This window comes from Electrona antarctica, assembly GCF_951216825.1.
Source record: "Electrona antarctica genome assembly, chromosome: 6".
In the NCBI taxonomy this organism is placed as follows: Eukaryota; Metazoa; Chordata; class Actinopteri; order Myctophiformes; family Myctophidae; genus Electrona; species Electrona antarctica.
The window spans coordinates 35,401,052-35,417,272 of NC_136811.1; positions in this window are offsets into that span (position 1 = coordinate 35,401,052).

Consider the following 16,221-nt stretch of genomic DNA (forward strand, 5'->3'; position numbering starts at 1 on the left):
CACTTCCAGTGGAGTTCCACCACTCCCTTCAGGTTGGAGTTACCCCATTATCTAAACCAACCAAGCATAAAAACTAATTTATTCCCATGGAAACAACTCAATTAAACCATTAGCCATAGGGAATCTAGGGAAATACAGTGGGATGTAGAATACCGGTACCACTGGTACCACCCACCCACTTATAAAACAAACATGGGTAAATTATCCTTCTACCGGCGTGCAATGCCCTGAAAAAAGCAGATCTCTGCGATCCTTTAAAACAGGCCTGAAAATCTAACTTTCAGCAGGCCTAAGTGAGAGGAAATTATCACTTCTTCCATAGACAGGTGATCACCCCCCCCCCCCCCCCTATTTACAACCCCCTCCTTTTTTTCTTCCACTCTGTACAAAAGTGTTTTATGTTATTTTTTGATGATATTGAATTGAATATTTTTCATGTCATGTTTTAATGAATTGATTGCATAGGGCCCAAATGGAAACCAGACCCCAAGGACTTTTTTGTGCTGTCCCTTTTAGACCAGGTGTTCTACTGTACTGTAGTTTTACTGTCTAATGAACTATAACTATTCAATCAATCAAACCTAGGGAACTAGGGAATGTGGAAAACATGAACTAGGGGATATATAATACAAAGACTAGAGGAAGTGGTATATGTGGACTAGGAGATGTGAAATACATTTAGTGAATATTCGTTGTGCTGTATTGCACCAGGTGTAAGAGAGAGCCCTAAGTATTGTTATTACTGTTATAAATGCTACTTACTAACATAACTCAGCACAAGTGCCTCGTTCCTAACTGTAACACTGTTGTGGCAGTATAACAACCGTATAAAACATCCTCTCATGTAGTATTGCTTCATTAATAGTTGGTTACTTGTTGAATTTTAGTGGACGACGAGGAGCCACATACAGTAAGAGCTTTTCTGTCTGTAAATGAATGCCTTCATGTGGCGCAGTGATAGTAGAAGGATTCCTGCTGTCAGTTGGTTAAATAATGTACCCAGCAGGGCTGCTTGTCTTCCCACAGTCAGCTAGGTGTAGTGCAGACGAGCAAAGTATCACTTCCATGACAATCACAGCTAATAGCCAATTTATACTTAATCTTATGACTGTGTTGCTCGCTGAGAGGAGCTGATTTCACAACCAAACGAGCGACACATAGTCATACAACAATGTACAATTAGGATTGACTTGGATCTGGGATTTATAGGCCCACTTTCATGGGCCCACGGGAGATGCTTCTTGGACAGAGATTCAACAGCAGTACGGAGGTAGGAGGTGTTGGACTGAAAACAGGAAAATCAAAGCCAAGCAAACACACACATGCATGCACACACACATGCTCAGGGTGAGCCAAGGCAAACAGACTGTGATCATACTACCAATGCCGACCCTCCGCCTTCTGTCATCTCTCTTCATGTTTGCCTCCACTAAAATGTCATTTAGTAATGTATGATGAAAACATCAAATAGGGAGGTGAAATTCTTGAAATCTCACTACCATACCTTCAAATCAGAATGAAACTCTAACATTGCTATTTAATTTACTATGAAAAATATTGGCCAGCAACTCTACATCTGACCTCAAACCTCAAACCCTTAGATCTCCATATATGGAGCTGACCTGTTTTGAAATTCCATATGTTGATCCTTCCCAATCCATCCTTCCTCTTCGATGTCTCCCTTTTGACTGATACCTGTCCATTTAAACTCTAGACGGCCTTCCCCAAAGTTATTAGTGCAGCTGTGCCCGACAGCCGGCGAAAACTAGAGTTCTCAACAGGCCCGAAAATTAAGGCCCGGCCCTACCTGGGCCCTCATCAAACCCTCCTTTAGATCTCTATCTGGAGCTGACCTGTTCTGACATTCCATATGTTGATCTGACCACATCAAACCCTGTACACTCAAGACACGCTCCATATATGGCCAGTACAGAATTCATTTCATATGTTGATCTGACCCCCCATTCCAAAGCGCCAGCACTCGCCCAGCAGTCTGCTGTCACCCAGGCAGATGTGAAGGGTGAGATCGCTTCTCGCCCTCAGGCGTCTTACTGGTGGATAGGGCTGGTGTAGGCTAATTCAGTCAATGCTTATGCGTATGAACAGAGATCAACACCGCTTTTCCCACCACTTTATGGAGTAGTTCCGATACAAGTGACAATGCACGTTTATCACAATGATGAATTATGCTGACCAACGAACAGTTCGTCTTGTGTGTGTGTGTGTGTGTGTGTGTGTGTGTGTGTGTGTGTGTGTGTGTGTGTGTGTGTGTGTGTGTGTGTGTGTGTGTGTGTGTGTGTGTGTGCATGCACGTGTCAGAGGTGATTACATGCTGGAAATGTGTGACAAATTGTCCTTTTGTCTACTCATCTGTTCTCTTTACAGATACAACTAACAGCCACTTTATTTTGTTTGCTTGGGAATGTTTCAAAGTCAAGGGTCAGGTTGATGTAGTTGCTTGTCCCCAGGGTTATTAACTTATAATTACTTTTTTGACTAGTCGGGATGGTTCCTTGTGAGCATCTTGGAGGTCTGTGCTGCTTGCCTCAGCAGAGTAATGAGACATTCACACAGCCATCTCAGCTCCTCTCCCACCCCAATTGACAGTGTCACTTGACTGTTGATCCACTGGGAGCTCTTGTTTAAGATGTTGGGAAATAATTGCATGTGTTAGCAGGGAGGACACGAAGAGAAAGGGCAGTGGAGAAGGATATTTCAGGCGCCTGATGCATAGTTATAATATAGCTAGAGAGCGGATGAGGAGCGACAGCCCCACCCCCCGCTATTATTATTATTATTTTGAAGGACCCGGATGACTGACAAAGTCTTCCGGGTAGTACCCCTCGAGCGTTGATATGATTGGCTGGTAGTACCCCTCTCGCTATTCTTGTGGTACATCTACGCCACCAGAGCCATAGAGTAAGACAGAGTTACGACAACTCTGTTCACTTCATGGGGCCAGTCCAATGGCAGCTCTTCTACACTTCTATTGGCGAATAGGGACAACAGAAGTTTACGGAATGCATTTGAGTCTATGGGCTCGCGCGAGTACATGAACCACGTGACCGGGCTGTTTTCTGCCCCCTCAATGTCGCAGCTCTGTCTATACTCTATGGCTCTGTGCGTCACGTCCTACGTCAAAATTAATTCATAAATGTAACCTGAGCCCAGCGGCACGCTCTATTGCTTGTGCATGTATGTCGCCCGCCTGCAGTCCCAGTTTTGACCACTACCATCGGTGGCTTCAACATTGGCCAGCCGTTCTGGGGGCTTGGCCTGATGCCTTTGAGGCACTCATTTTGTGGGTTTTGTTGTTGCACTTTTATGTAGTTTTTATGTATATTTTATATAGATTGTTTATTTATTTAAGCAGCTTAGTTTTTAACATAGATCACTTTTAATGTGGTACTCTTGAGACTGTAGCTGCTGTACCTTGCATGACATTCAGTTCTCTGCGTTCAATGATGTTGTTGGCCGATCCCTTTTATTTTTATCGTCAGATCCCTTTTAAGACATGGGTATGCTGTTCACCTGGCATAAGACCCTAGTCAGAGAGAATAAAGTAAGTATACTTTCCTACTAAGTTCCTGAGCCATGTGGGCCATAGTTCAGGAATCAATCTCCTGTTTACGTAAAGTGAGGCAGCTTGATGTACAAGTACAACACCTGAACATAACGCTAGTATGTCACAGGGGACTTCCAACACTTGATGTTGAGTGCCAAGCAAGGAGGTATAGGATACCAATTGTATTGTCTTTGGTATGACTGAACCCCCAACCTCCCAATCTCAGGACTCTTTAAAAGGACAACTTTGTTGTCTTTTTCAACCAAGGCTCATGTTTTAGGTTGTTATTAGAGAAGTAAAAGATGAGTGTTATTTTTTTATTTTTTCCCGTTTCTATATTGTTATTTATTATAGTCCTACTAGACCCCAGGTAATTACATCTGGCCACAAAAGATCACGGGATCTACTGAATGTGAAGGGGCATACTAGGGGGATGCCATACTGTGTGTGTGTGTCGTAGGCTCAATTACGTATGTCAGTTTGTCACCTCCCCCTTCACATTCAGTAGATCTCGTGATATGTTGTGGCCAGATGTAATTTCCTGGGGTCTTGTAGGACTATAGAAAATAATAATAACGTTTAAATGTTATTATTATAAAAATATAAATCAATAATGAGTCGTACTCCCAGTACGTACTACCGTAAATTAATAAGTAGCCTTGCAATGATGCCCATAGGGCAGAATCCTATCTCCTGTTTCTGTATCGTGAGGCAGCTTGATGTACAAGTACATCCCATGGACAATGCACTAGTATGTCGCTAGTAACGTAAATCAATGCATCTCTGCAAATAATAACAAAATTAAAATATAAAAAACGAAATAAAAACTAAAATGTCTTCCTTTCACACCTAAGCTTAAACATACCTTTTATGTTTTCTGTCAGGAATGGAAAAGAACAAATGATTGATTACAGAAAAGCCTGTCAACTATCCACACTGGATGTGTGATGACTCCCAGAGCCAAGAATAGATCTAAAGACTGACAGCTGCCTTTCCCACAGGATCCCAGGCTCTCGCTTGCTCTAATTTGTACTGTTCCCTACACATGTGGAGGAGTCAGCATGTCAACGCCCAAGAGGCTTGGACACCCTCCTAAGTATTATTGTTTTGATTAAAAGAAAGGAATGCTTTATTGTTGCACCACCGTGCCACTGAGTTATATGCACACTGCATTCTTGATCTGTGATTTAGTGTATGCATGTGTCAGTGTGTGTTGGGTGCTGGTTATCTTGTTTCTCTTACTGCAATGTACTGAGCTGTATCTACATGTACAGTAGGTTTGTGTGCGCAACTGTGCATGTGGATTTACCTATTGTATATCCATCCATATGTTACACATGTAGGCTATAGTACATATGGCACAGGTATGGCACATAGTTAGTAGTTAGTTAGTTATTTGTATAATGCACTTGTTCATTTAAATAAAATCATAGTTTAGTTGTTTTTTTGAAGATATTTTTTGTGGCTTTCGCCTTTTTATATTTTTATAGAGGGACAGAGTGACAGTAAATAGGGAGAAAGATGAGGGGGTGACATGCAGTATGAGGGGGTGACATGCACATTGCCAGACTGGATTACCAGCCAAGGTGCACAGACGGCTACGCCAGCTGCCCGGGCCTATAGTTTAGTTTTTTGTTTCGTTTTTATCTCTGGGTCCCCAATATTCAATGTACAATCCTAATCCTAATTTAACTCTGACCTGTGAGGGTTCATTTGGTTCGTAACTATCATTCATTTAGCTGGGCACCCCCTAGACAGTGGGGGGTCGCCGGACCCCACGTTTAGAACCAAAACGTGGTCTAATCTATTCTATCTCCACCCGACCATTTGACTTCAGACAACACAGCGTGACGCGTTGTCTATCCACAGGTCTGTGCTTGAGAGGGTGTAGGCATCATACAGTAGGCTTTCCTGATTGGCCAAGCCTACTTACTCATCAGCTTCCCGGATTGGTTGATGGTGGTGTGTACTATAGAGCTCTGTGGGTCTGTGTTTCACCCACCTGTACCCATGTACATCGTCAGTCAACATGATAGTCGATCGGTCGTATGGTAGTGGCCGGGTACCGTACTGGGTCCTCTGACCAGGTGTAACACGTATATGGTAAGGTGCATGAATTCCTTACTTGCATCATCCCCGGCTTGGATCTATCTATACATGCACCAAGTCTCTGTGTACGTACGTGTGTAAGTACGTCTGCAATCCACATCCTCGAGAACCGTTTGCCCCAAAGTCGACACACGCGTTCCACACCCCCACAGGGAGTGCAGTGCTCGGTGTTGAGTCTGTCGGATAGCCGGTTGTCCAGAACCAGCACAAAAGCCTCTGCCCGGGCCCTGGACCTGATCACCCCTATATCTCCATATATGGAGCTGGCCTGTTCTGACATCACAATGCATAGACTCCATATTTGTGCATGCCTGACAAAGAATTCCATGGGCATAAAAAGAACACAGACATAATAACTGGGTGGGGTACGCATTTCCAACTTGCATCGTTCCAAGTAGGCCAGTGCCCAACGGCCAACACTCTAGTCTATCCTGAGTAGGCTGGTGCCCATTTATAAACATTAAACAACCCATTGATTGTAATAGTCTAACAACGGGTCGGGTACAGCAAGTAGCAAGTACTCTGAGTGGCTCAGGGGTAGAGTGGCCGGTAAAGCGACCGCAAGGTGACCAGTTCGATCCCGAGCTCCCCCAGAGAGCTCGAAGTGTCGAAGTGTCCTTTAGCAAGACACTGAACCCCTAATTGCTCCCGATTTTCAGGTTGGTGCCTGCATGGTTTCGTCTGTCATCGTTGTATGAATGTGTGTGTGTGAATGGGTGAATCTAATGCACAATCTATGTAAAGCACCTTTGATAAAGGCACTACTGTATATAAATGCACTAAATGGTGCATTTATATCGCGCCTTAATCCAAGGCGCTTTGAGGTACAATGGGTACTGCATAACCGGGTGGGGCATACATTACACACACATACATTACATACACAACAACTTGCAACCGCTCGAATGACACCGGTCTCAACGGTGGGTCTGGGGACCACCAGGGTGAATGGTAAATGGTGGCTGGTGCATTTATCGTTTATGTAAAACGCCTTTATCCAAGGCGTTTTACATAGATTGTGCATTACATTCACCCATTCACAGTCACACACACATTCATATACGGCCGATGGCAGGAAACCATGCAAGGCAACCTGCACATTGGGACTGGGAGCAATTAGGGGTTCAGCATCTTGCTCAGGACACTTCAGACACTAACTCTGGGGGAGCCCGGGGTCGAACTGGGAAGCAGCCGCTCTACCCCTGAGCCACTGCCGCCCCCAGCAAGCAGGGTTTCCAGTTGTTTCCATTTGTACACTCTCAAAGTTGAATAACACTGAGAATTTTACAGCGTAGATTGGGGCTGCACACTCAAGAGTTACAGACCCGTAAGAGTCCATTTGGACCCCTGGTGGGCCCCAGACCAGCCGTCTAGTAGTCATAATAGGTTAACAAGAATATTGACTGGTTTACAATGCCTCTGAACCTTGCCCTCCATATAATTGATTGCAAGTAATCTCCGCACCTATTTCTGCTCCCAGCATATCTTTACTTAAATGTTGTACCACATTTAAATAAAGATATGTCTGGGAGCAGAAATTGGTGTGCAGACTTTTTGTTTTTTTATTCTTGATCTGTGACTTTGTTTGATCGGGCACCCAGCCTATTAAGGTATATAGTTGTATATGTGTGTCTTTTGGCTGTTTTTCAGCCTCTGCCACATTCTACTATTGCACTAATTGTAAGTATGGATAAGCTTTGGAAAAAATGCAAGTACAAAATTGTGTAAAAGTTATATATTAACAAATCAAAGTAAAAAACCCATCACAACATTGTGGCATGTTGTAAGCTTGTAGAGCTGCTATTTTTGCACAAATATATCACTACGTAGTCCATACCCGGGGATGTGCGCAGTGTTTTGTGTTTTTATTTGGCATTGGTAAATAGAAAAGACTAAATATACCATTTTGCATGGATGTGAATACAGGTTTGCATTGCCTTGAGGGCACAAAAAGTTTGTTGGGAATTCCCTACATACAGTATAAACAAAGAACATACGGTAGAATAACCTGTGTAACTGATAACAAAGCCTTTGAATAATTCATGAGTGCATGCTGCGTCCCATGTTCCAGAGAACAGGAATAGGCACTCCCACTATGACATCTCTGAGAGATAAAAGATAAGCGTGTATGGTGCATTGATGTTGTTGGAACAGTGAAGAACTGTCAAATAGCAGTAGGAGATGAAGGCCTCTTGAAGACCCAACAAGCATTTTAATGATTCTGCCACATGTAGAAGAATCAAGCATCCCCACGGTGATTATTAACTTGATGGTGGTCTTCCCTGACATAATGTTCTGTACTCAATTAACAGAGTTTCATCAGATAAGCTTCTGTGTAATCAAGTTATGCCCTTGCTCAATATGTTGCTGACCTGCGTAGGAGTTAACTTCTGTTGCTGCTATTTCTGTTTTTCTTATCAAAGCACACAGCCACTAAAGAACCAAGCACCTTAATGCTCAGCTCAGCAGGTGGCCCGGGCTCAGGGCCCAGCAGCTAACCACGCAACACTGGAATGACAAGTGCCGTGGCACCTAATCAAATCACGAGGCAGAAGTGAGCAGAGAGAGAAAGATGCTAACCACGAGCCACAGAAATAGCCTGGGTGTCAGTGGTTGACAAGTGGAAGTGATGTATCTGTGATCACACTCTCAAGATTTTACACCCATGTGCTAACCTCAGGTCCTCCTCACTGGTGCTCTGACTCCACCCCCTACTGTAAATTGGCCAGATGGGGGGGGGATTATAGAGCCCCTGGGAAATGGCTGCTAGGAAATTAGGCAGTCAAAGGACAGAACGTGTAATCTTACACTTTCTATGTCTGTACTAGGCTGGTAATGATGTATGTTTTAATGCATCTGTGCATTTGTCGAGTGTAAAGAGTTAAAATCAGTGCCCTAAAAGAAACCAGTATGGCAGCTGAATAAATAAGCCCTTGCTATATGAATTAAATCAGACTATAATACAAGTTATTCAATCAATGTTATAATTTTTCACATATATATTTTTCACAATAACCATTCCACACACTGTCAAACTTGTCGTATGTGTAAAAGCAAATACATAAGATAACGGAGAGAAGCACACCGTGCATGCATGTCATCACATGATGACATGCATGTACGGTGCACTCAAGATGACAAGCCACGTGTGGTTCCAGAGCTAGTGCGACTGTAGTAAAATAGCATACAAGTTTCTAGGCACAGAATGTGTCTGAGTTGCTGGCCCTGAGGACTAAACACATATGAGATAATAGCTTTTGTGTAAGTGTGATTGAACAAGCTGCCTAGGGGCCATTGATTCTCTCAACTCAAAACCAAAAAGCAAACAAAGAACCTATAGGCATTGAGTCGTCAAATAGTCGTATTGTGCTTTCTGCTTTGGCAATGTAAACGTATGTTTTCTCATGCCAATAAAGCCCTTTGAATTGAATTGAATTGAGTCGTCAAATAGACACCGTTCTCATTCGGTTACAATATCTGGAATGCAACACTTTTGAAGGTTTATTCAGCCGCAACCATCAGGGTGGGTGGAGAGACCGCAGTAAACCCATTAAATATGGATTATAGTGATAATCAACAGAGTGGGACAGGAGGGCAGAGGAGGAGCAAAGGTGTTGTATACTATACTGCCAGGTGGGGTAGGCAAGCTGTGCTGTTGCACCAGCACAGTATGCCTACAGAGAGAGAGAGAGAGAGAGAGACAGCATCGTATAGTATGAATGACAATGCATGCCAGATGTTGTGGCCTTGTCTGCACATTGGACACTATTCCAATGTTCTATACTTAAAAAGGTGTCGGCTGTGGCAAAGAAATACATTCCAACCGGCTTCTTTGTGCAATGACATTTTGTATCGCTGACCGTTGGCACCATCAGTTGTGGGTTTTTTTTCTTTCTTTTCTTTTTTATCCTCAAAGAGACATTTTCAAAGGTGCTCCAGAAAGTAGACGATCAAAGCAGCTCCATAGAAGCTGTGGACCATGTTCTTTCACATTCGATTCCATCAGAATCAAAGTACTGTCCCAAACCTACCCCAGTCACCGGTGTGATCAGGAAAAATATATATTATCTATTTATCTTCCATGTGAACTTTCCGTTAACAGGATTTGGTGAACATAAAGTTTTGCTTTTAAGCTATGTTTCTTAAACCTGCTGCTCTTTCGGTTGTTGATGTAGTTGTTGTAGCTGTTGTTTTTTCCCCCTTCCCTACCTGCTGTGGAAAATAAATTCTTGAGTTGATCTGCTGTCACAGCCAGTGTTTGCAGTGAACCGTCAAACTTGACTGATATGCCATAGCATGCTCCCAAAGTGATGGCCAACACGTTGCAATGTTTCGATGGTGGCTGGGTGAAATTTACAATGCTCAGCTGTAATAAAGAGAGGCACACTGACTTGATCAATCATAGTATTTGTCAGTGAGTATATAAGCCTTATTATTTCTCTCCCTGAGTATACATCGTGCCATCCCAAGGGGCTGCATTCATTTTCACAAGGGCCCTCAGTCAAACCCCCTGCTCTCTTTGTCTTTCGCACCCATTCCATCAACCCCTTGTTATTCCCCTTGATTCATCTCTCTAATTCTCTCTCCTACCCGTATAACGTTCACTTTGCCTCTCATCTCCCCGCATCGATCTCTGGCCCCCTTTACTTCCCGTTTCTTTACAAAACAAAAGTGTTCCAGATGTTTCAGGACATACGTGAGAGGCATTGGGAATCTCTGACAAGACAGCGTTATAACATCAAGCATTGCCAAAGGTTATAATCCTGCCAATTTCCGACCGTGCAATAGCCCGAAGCCTTTGATGAGAGCCTATTCATTTTCCTAGAGATAAGGGAGCAGTTGAGGGGAATGGATGGCATCACTGATAACTCGCCTGGCCTAACCCTCCCCTTTGCTGTTACAGTTGGAGGCCATCGATATTGTCCTTTTCTTTTTTCTGAGGTTTGCGTGATCTGCGCAAAAGGACAGTTAACCCATTTTGGGCGGGAACCCCTTTTGGTGTTTTAAACTTTATGTTATAATTTAGCTATTGAAAAATAGCAGATCTACAAGCTTGTAGGTCTGCTATTTTTGAAAAATCGTGAAAATATTTATTTCAGAAAACTGGAGGATTTAGAAGGATTCTAAGGCCTAAATGGGTCAAATGATGAGGGACAATATCGGTGGCACCCAACTGTATATCTTCCTCCCTTTTATTCTACTCAACTTCCTCGCTTTCATCACCCACTGGTCACAAGCATATTCATTCTGCTTTTTGATTCATGGTAGAACTTCGACTACTGTATCTCCTCATCTGAAGCTCTAGGGTCTATCTTATTTTCTTTTTTACATTTATCTATAAAGTTTAGTTATACTGAGATCTATATATTTGATAGAGCAGACTGGGCCAAAATAACCGCAGCACAGCCAGGACCATAACACAGACAGATCAACGATAAAAACAGAGTAAAAACGTATCATTCCTATTGAGCAGTTATTTAGCAAAAGATCACACCCGTGTGTGAGGGGCGCTCTTATCATCGTACATCATCATGACCTAACATGTTGATCGCTCGTCCACATATGCCGTAAATTCTCCATTCATTGTCAATGGGAATTTAATGTTTGTGTAGGACGGAAATCTACACTAATAGCTGAATATAGGAAGGGCTAGCGCCCCTCAAAATGGAATAGTAGCATTGATTGATTGATTGAAAATTGTATTAACAGTTTGCAAAATGGGTACAGTTCATGGAAAGTATACAAAATCTGCTAAGAGGATAAAACCAAAAGCACTTGTTTACATTAGGTACCTCCATTTTCAGTTCATCAAAACATTTAAAGATATACAAATATACACTTCTATGCAAACAAAGAAATCCTTATATCATCATAGGCTAAACAAACGGGTTCTTCAAAGGCAACACAGTGTTGGAGGCAGGAGACTCAGTAGTCACCCAGAGAGAGAGCCTGAGCATGTACAAGCAGGTCTTAATGATATTAATACTTGTAAGTTACCAAGGGACAGATTTCATCAGAGAAGCAGCCACTCTGAAAGACAGAGTGCTGACACACACACTGCTGGTGGTACCTCCTGTATACCACTCCTATACACAGGCTCTCATTACTGTGACTTACATGCATCACCAGTAGGTTAATGCCTTTTTTATATACTGGAAAAACTGCAGTAGTGGCAAAGCAGTAGATCTTGGAAATCGATGGAAGGGTGTGTCAGGCTGTCACACGTGTGCATGTACAAGCATCAACGCACCAGTTCACATCGTCCAGAGTCTGACTGGAGGGTTCACTGACGGGCAGAAACAACAACAGCACTGACCTACATTTCACACACATGCTGTAGTAGACACACACACACACACACACACACACACACACACACACACACACACACACACACACACACACACACACACACACACACACACACACACACACACACACACACACACACACACACACACACACACAGATGTTAAGGCGCACACACACACATATGCCCTATGCAACAGCAGACGGCCCGGCCCGGCCCGCCCAGGGGGCCGGGCCGGTTCCGGCGTGCCGCCCCGCGTCCGAAAAGGTTGAGAAATGACAGAGTTACCGTGTGGCGGTCCCTCTACTGTCAAATCAAATCAAATCAAATAAAACTTTATTTGTATAGCACCTTTACAACAGCCAAAGCTGACCAAAGTGCTGAACAGAGTGAAACAAGACAATTTGTCACTGTACTGTACTGGCACACCCGAAAGAGTCATATATACAGTTAATACGTGCGTGTGTGTTTGTGTGTGCGTTAGGTTGCGCACAGGTGGTGAAAAACAACCATGCTGTTTTCGTGCCAGACACCCACCCAGCCAGCCACCCACCCACACACATAGCTCCGTAAGGGAGTGGTTGCACCATTCAAAAAGAAGAATATCAATCTCACTCTTAAATTGTACAGCATTCTCACAGAGCTTTTAGACGCCAATTTATTTAAAAGCCTTCCGCTACACAAGAGCATAATTATGCATGAGACAGACTTGTGTCAAGTGTGTTCTGTCAGCAGCAGTCGACAGGTTGGACCACAGGTAGCAGGCCACAGCTTTTGACATATTGTTTTGGGGGGCAGAAAACTTGTATCTCCATGTTTCAACTTTTTCAGCAAATGAATGCCCTACTTTGTCATACCACTACAAGCTCACAATGCATCGCAACACCTTGTGAGCTTGTAGATTGGCTATTTTGTCTGTGGGTTTTATAAATATTTTACCAATGAAACGTATTAAGAAGAACTAATAACTCCATTGTATCTCTTGTAACACAAATTCCCTTTTCCACTTCCTGAAAAGTAACAGTTTCTGACATACACGGTTTCCACCCGACAGTGATGATAAATACATCATCATACTATCTCTGTTGCCATGGCTACAGCTGTTGGCAGCACACAGGGAAAAAAATGTGCATATAAGGTGGGTGTGTGTGTGGGGAGGGGCGGGGGGTGGGCTGGAGTTTTGATTGACAGCTGTGACAGCTATATAATCCTGTCGGCCGTGCTCTCAAGGGGGGAAAAGGCAAGGGGGAAAAAATCCATGCACACTCACACACGTGCACACAATCTTCATTAAATCCGAGTGCCAACTAGCGCAGCTACTAGGCATGCTGCGAATGGAGGACTGGGTGTGACTGTGCGCTCCGCAGCTGCTGACATTTGATGGGAACTCATAATGACATACCAAGATACAGTGGGCTCAGGTATACAGGGATATGGAGCTTGTTTCATTTCCTTATTTGCTTTATTTTCTTCACTCATCCCTCTGCGTTGCTAGATGGGGGCGTGTTAAACATAATGATGTTTGGGGCTAATAAACAGTAAATCAATTGTTAACCCTGGCCCTAAATGCCTTCTAAATTATTAGTTCTCAAACTCAGCATTTTTCAAACACTTCAAAGATTATTATTTTTAAATAGCAGATGTACAAGCTCACTTTGTGTCGCGCTGTGAGCATGTAGATCTGCTATTTTTGAATAACCAACGCAAAGAACCTTAAATGACACAGATGCTTTCCCGGTTTTAATCAGTTAAACAGAGGCAGGTGGGGGTTTAAATACACTTGGCAAAGAGATACAAACTGCGGTTAATACAAGCAGAGAAATGAGCCATATTGTTTCCTGACAGATATTTGTCCTTTATTACTCAATAACTGGCACAACCGTTTATTTTCCCGCCCCGAATACAATGAAAGAAAGTTTGAATCACAGCAGTAGCATGCCCTCCATGAACCACAGACACTTGTGTTTATTTTTCAGACCGCACTTCTAACGTGATCTACTTAGCTTGTTTCACCATGGGTTCAATGTCAGCACAAGAGCACAGCCCTCCTCCTATAGATCTCTAGCTCTCTGTGCTGGTGGATTATTTGTTGCCTAAGGGAAGAAGTCGTCTTGTTCTTCTGTTTCTTCAATGTGTCCGCTGGGCTTTCAGACCGACAAACAACAAAGACAGTCCAGAAAAATCCAAGGAGACAATGTAAACATGGAGATCACAGCTGATGTTTTCAAGTACAGTAGCTCTACCATTGCAGTTTTTGTTTTTTGTTTTGTTTTCTTCTTTTCTTTTTCCTATGACTTCAAAGCTCTCTGATGTGGATTGCCTATACAGTACGTTGTTGAAAACATCTGTGAAATTCTATTGTTTATCAACAAATAAATGTTCAAAATGTCAGGGGTCGGCAGAAATGTATGCCACCTTTTATTATGTGATTCTCTGGTGACATGCGCTGACGTCACCTGACTGGTTTTGCCCTAGCGGTTAGTCATCCCTGAAAGGGAACAGTGTCAGAATTGATTGCGTGTGGTCAGCCCATTCCTCTATCATTTCAGATAGAAAATGTTTAATTGGTTTTTCTAATAAAGCAAGCACAGAGGTGGAAATATGTATTGTAGACTGAATTAAAAAGAATAAAAAATAAGTCAAAATGAATGGTAAAGAAAAGAGAAATAATGCCAGTTGCCATTGTCAATTAACCACTTAATCATGAATAAATTATGTGACAGAGTTAAAGTTCACATGTACATATCCCTAGCTATTCTGTCTATTGAGAATGAGGAAGGGCACAGCGCACAACAGCCTCTGGCACTGAGGAGAGAGGTCACACGTGTCATGATGAATTACCGTACCCTAGCTTGTCTGACCGCTTGTTCCTTAATGAGCCCACTCAGGGGCGTACGCCAAGACGCCACAAAAGGACAGATCAACACTGAGTTGGCCCCTTATCAAGGCTTTACAGCGCAGCCATGGCCGCACAGCTCGCTTTACATTTAGTCGTCTGCTTTCATAATGTGTGTTCTCATGGCCTAATCTTAAAATGACAGGGATTCATTAGCATAGTGGTTGTGGTTGCAGTTGGTTTTTGATCGTGTAAGACAAAGAAAGAGTGGCTTAACAGTGATGCATAATGACTAGATTTTGAGTGGCAGACAGAATGTATACTATACTGTACATTTATTGTTGTTCAACTGCATCAGAATCACATTCGTTATGGAAATAAACAGAAACAGTGTGTTGGTACAGCCTAGCCCTAGGCCATGCAGGGTAAACAGGAGCTCCTATACCTGCAGTACATACTGTAGGAACATCAATGTATTACAGAATATGATTCAGTAAATGAATATGGTATTATGCATACATGAGTGCTGAGTGCCATGAGCTCTTCAGGAGAGAAATATTTTTAGGTATAGGGCAACAGATAAGGGACAACTTTTGATATTTACACACTAGTCAATATCTAAACAACAATATCAGCAAATGAAAAACCGCTCAATTTATGTTGGAGATGTGGCAGATTTAGCTGTTCAAACATCATTTCCCAACATTGATAAATGTATTGGTTTTGATGAGGCTAAATTATAAAATAAGTACAGATTTTGAATTTAAAATAATCTGTTTAAATATGACCCTCTCCTAAATATAAGCCACAATTTTGCTTATCTAACTATCTAAAATGGATGATGGTAAGGTAACACAGTGGCAAATGATGAGATAATCACAATATACTATTACTTGAGTCCATGAAATGCTCACGCCAAGCTATAACAGGAGACGTGAAATTTGAGGAATAGTTCTCTTTGACTATTGCCGTTAGAACATAAAGCTTTCCGAACATTGGCAGGTCTGAGGGTGCAAATGTGAATTAGGATGTGTATGTGTGGGGGCATTTGTGTAGTGTGCGTGCGTGCGTGCGTGCGTGCGTGCGTGCGTGAGACAGAATACTATTTGTGGACTACAGCTCAGCAACACAATAGTTCCTGCCAAGCTTGGCACAAAGTGCAACATAATTAAAAATGCCATGATTATTATAGGCTACAGTATATATTTTTTAAGATATGTTTATTGACAATGTACACATCATCACATCACTATTACAAATCAACAAGACATACTGAAAAAAAAGAAAAGAAAAATGACAAGCCACAAAAAACGAAATAAGAAAAATACAGAGCCGTGCTTTTTGTACTTTTTCTGTTTTGTATGTGTCTATGGAATTAACATTGCTCTAGACCCCCAGGTG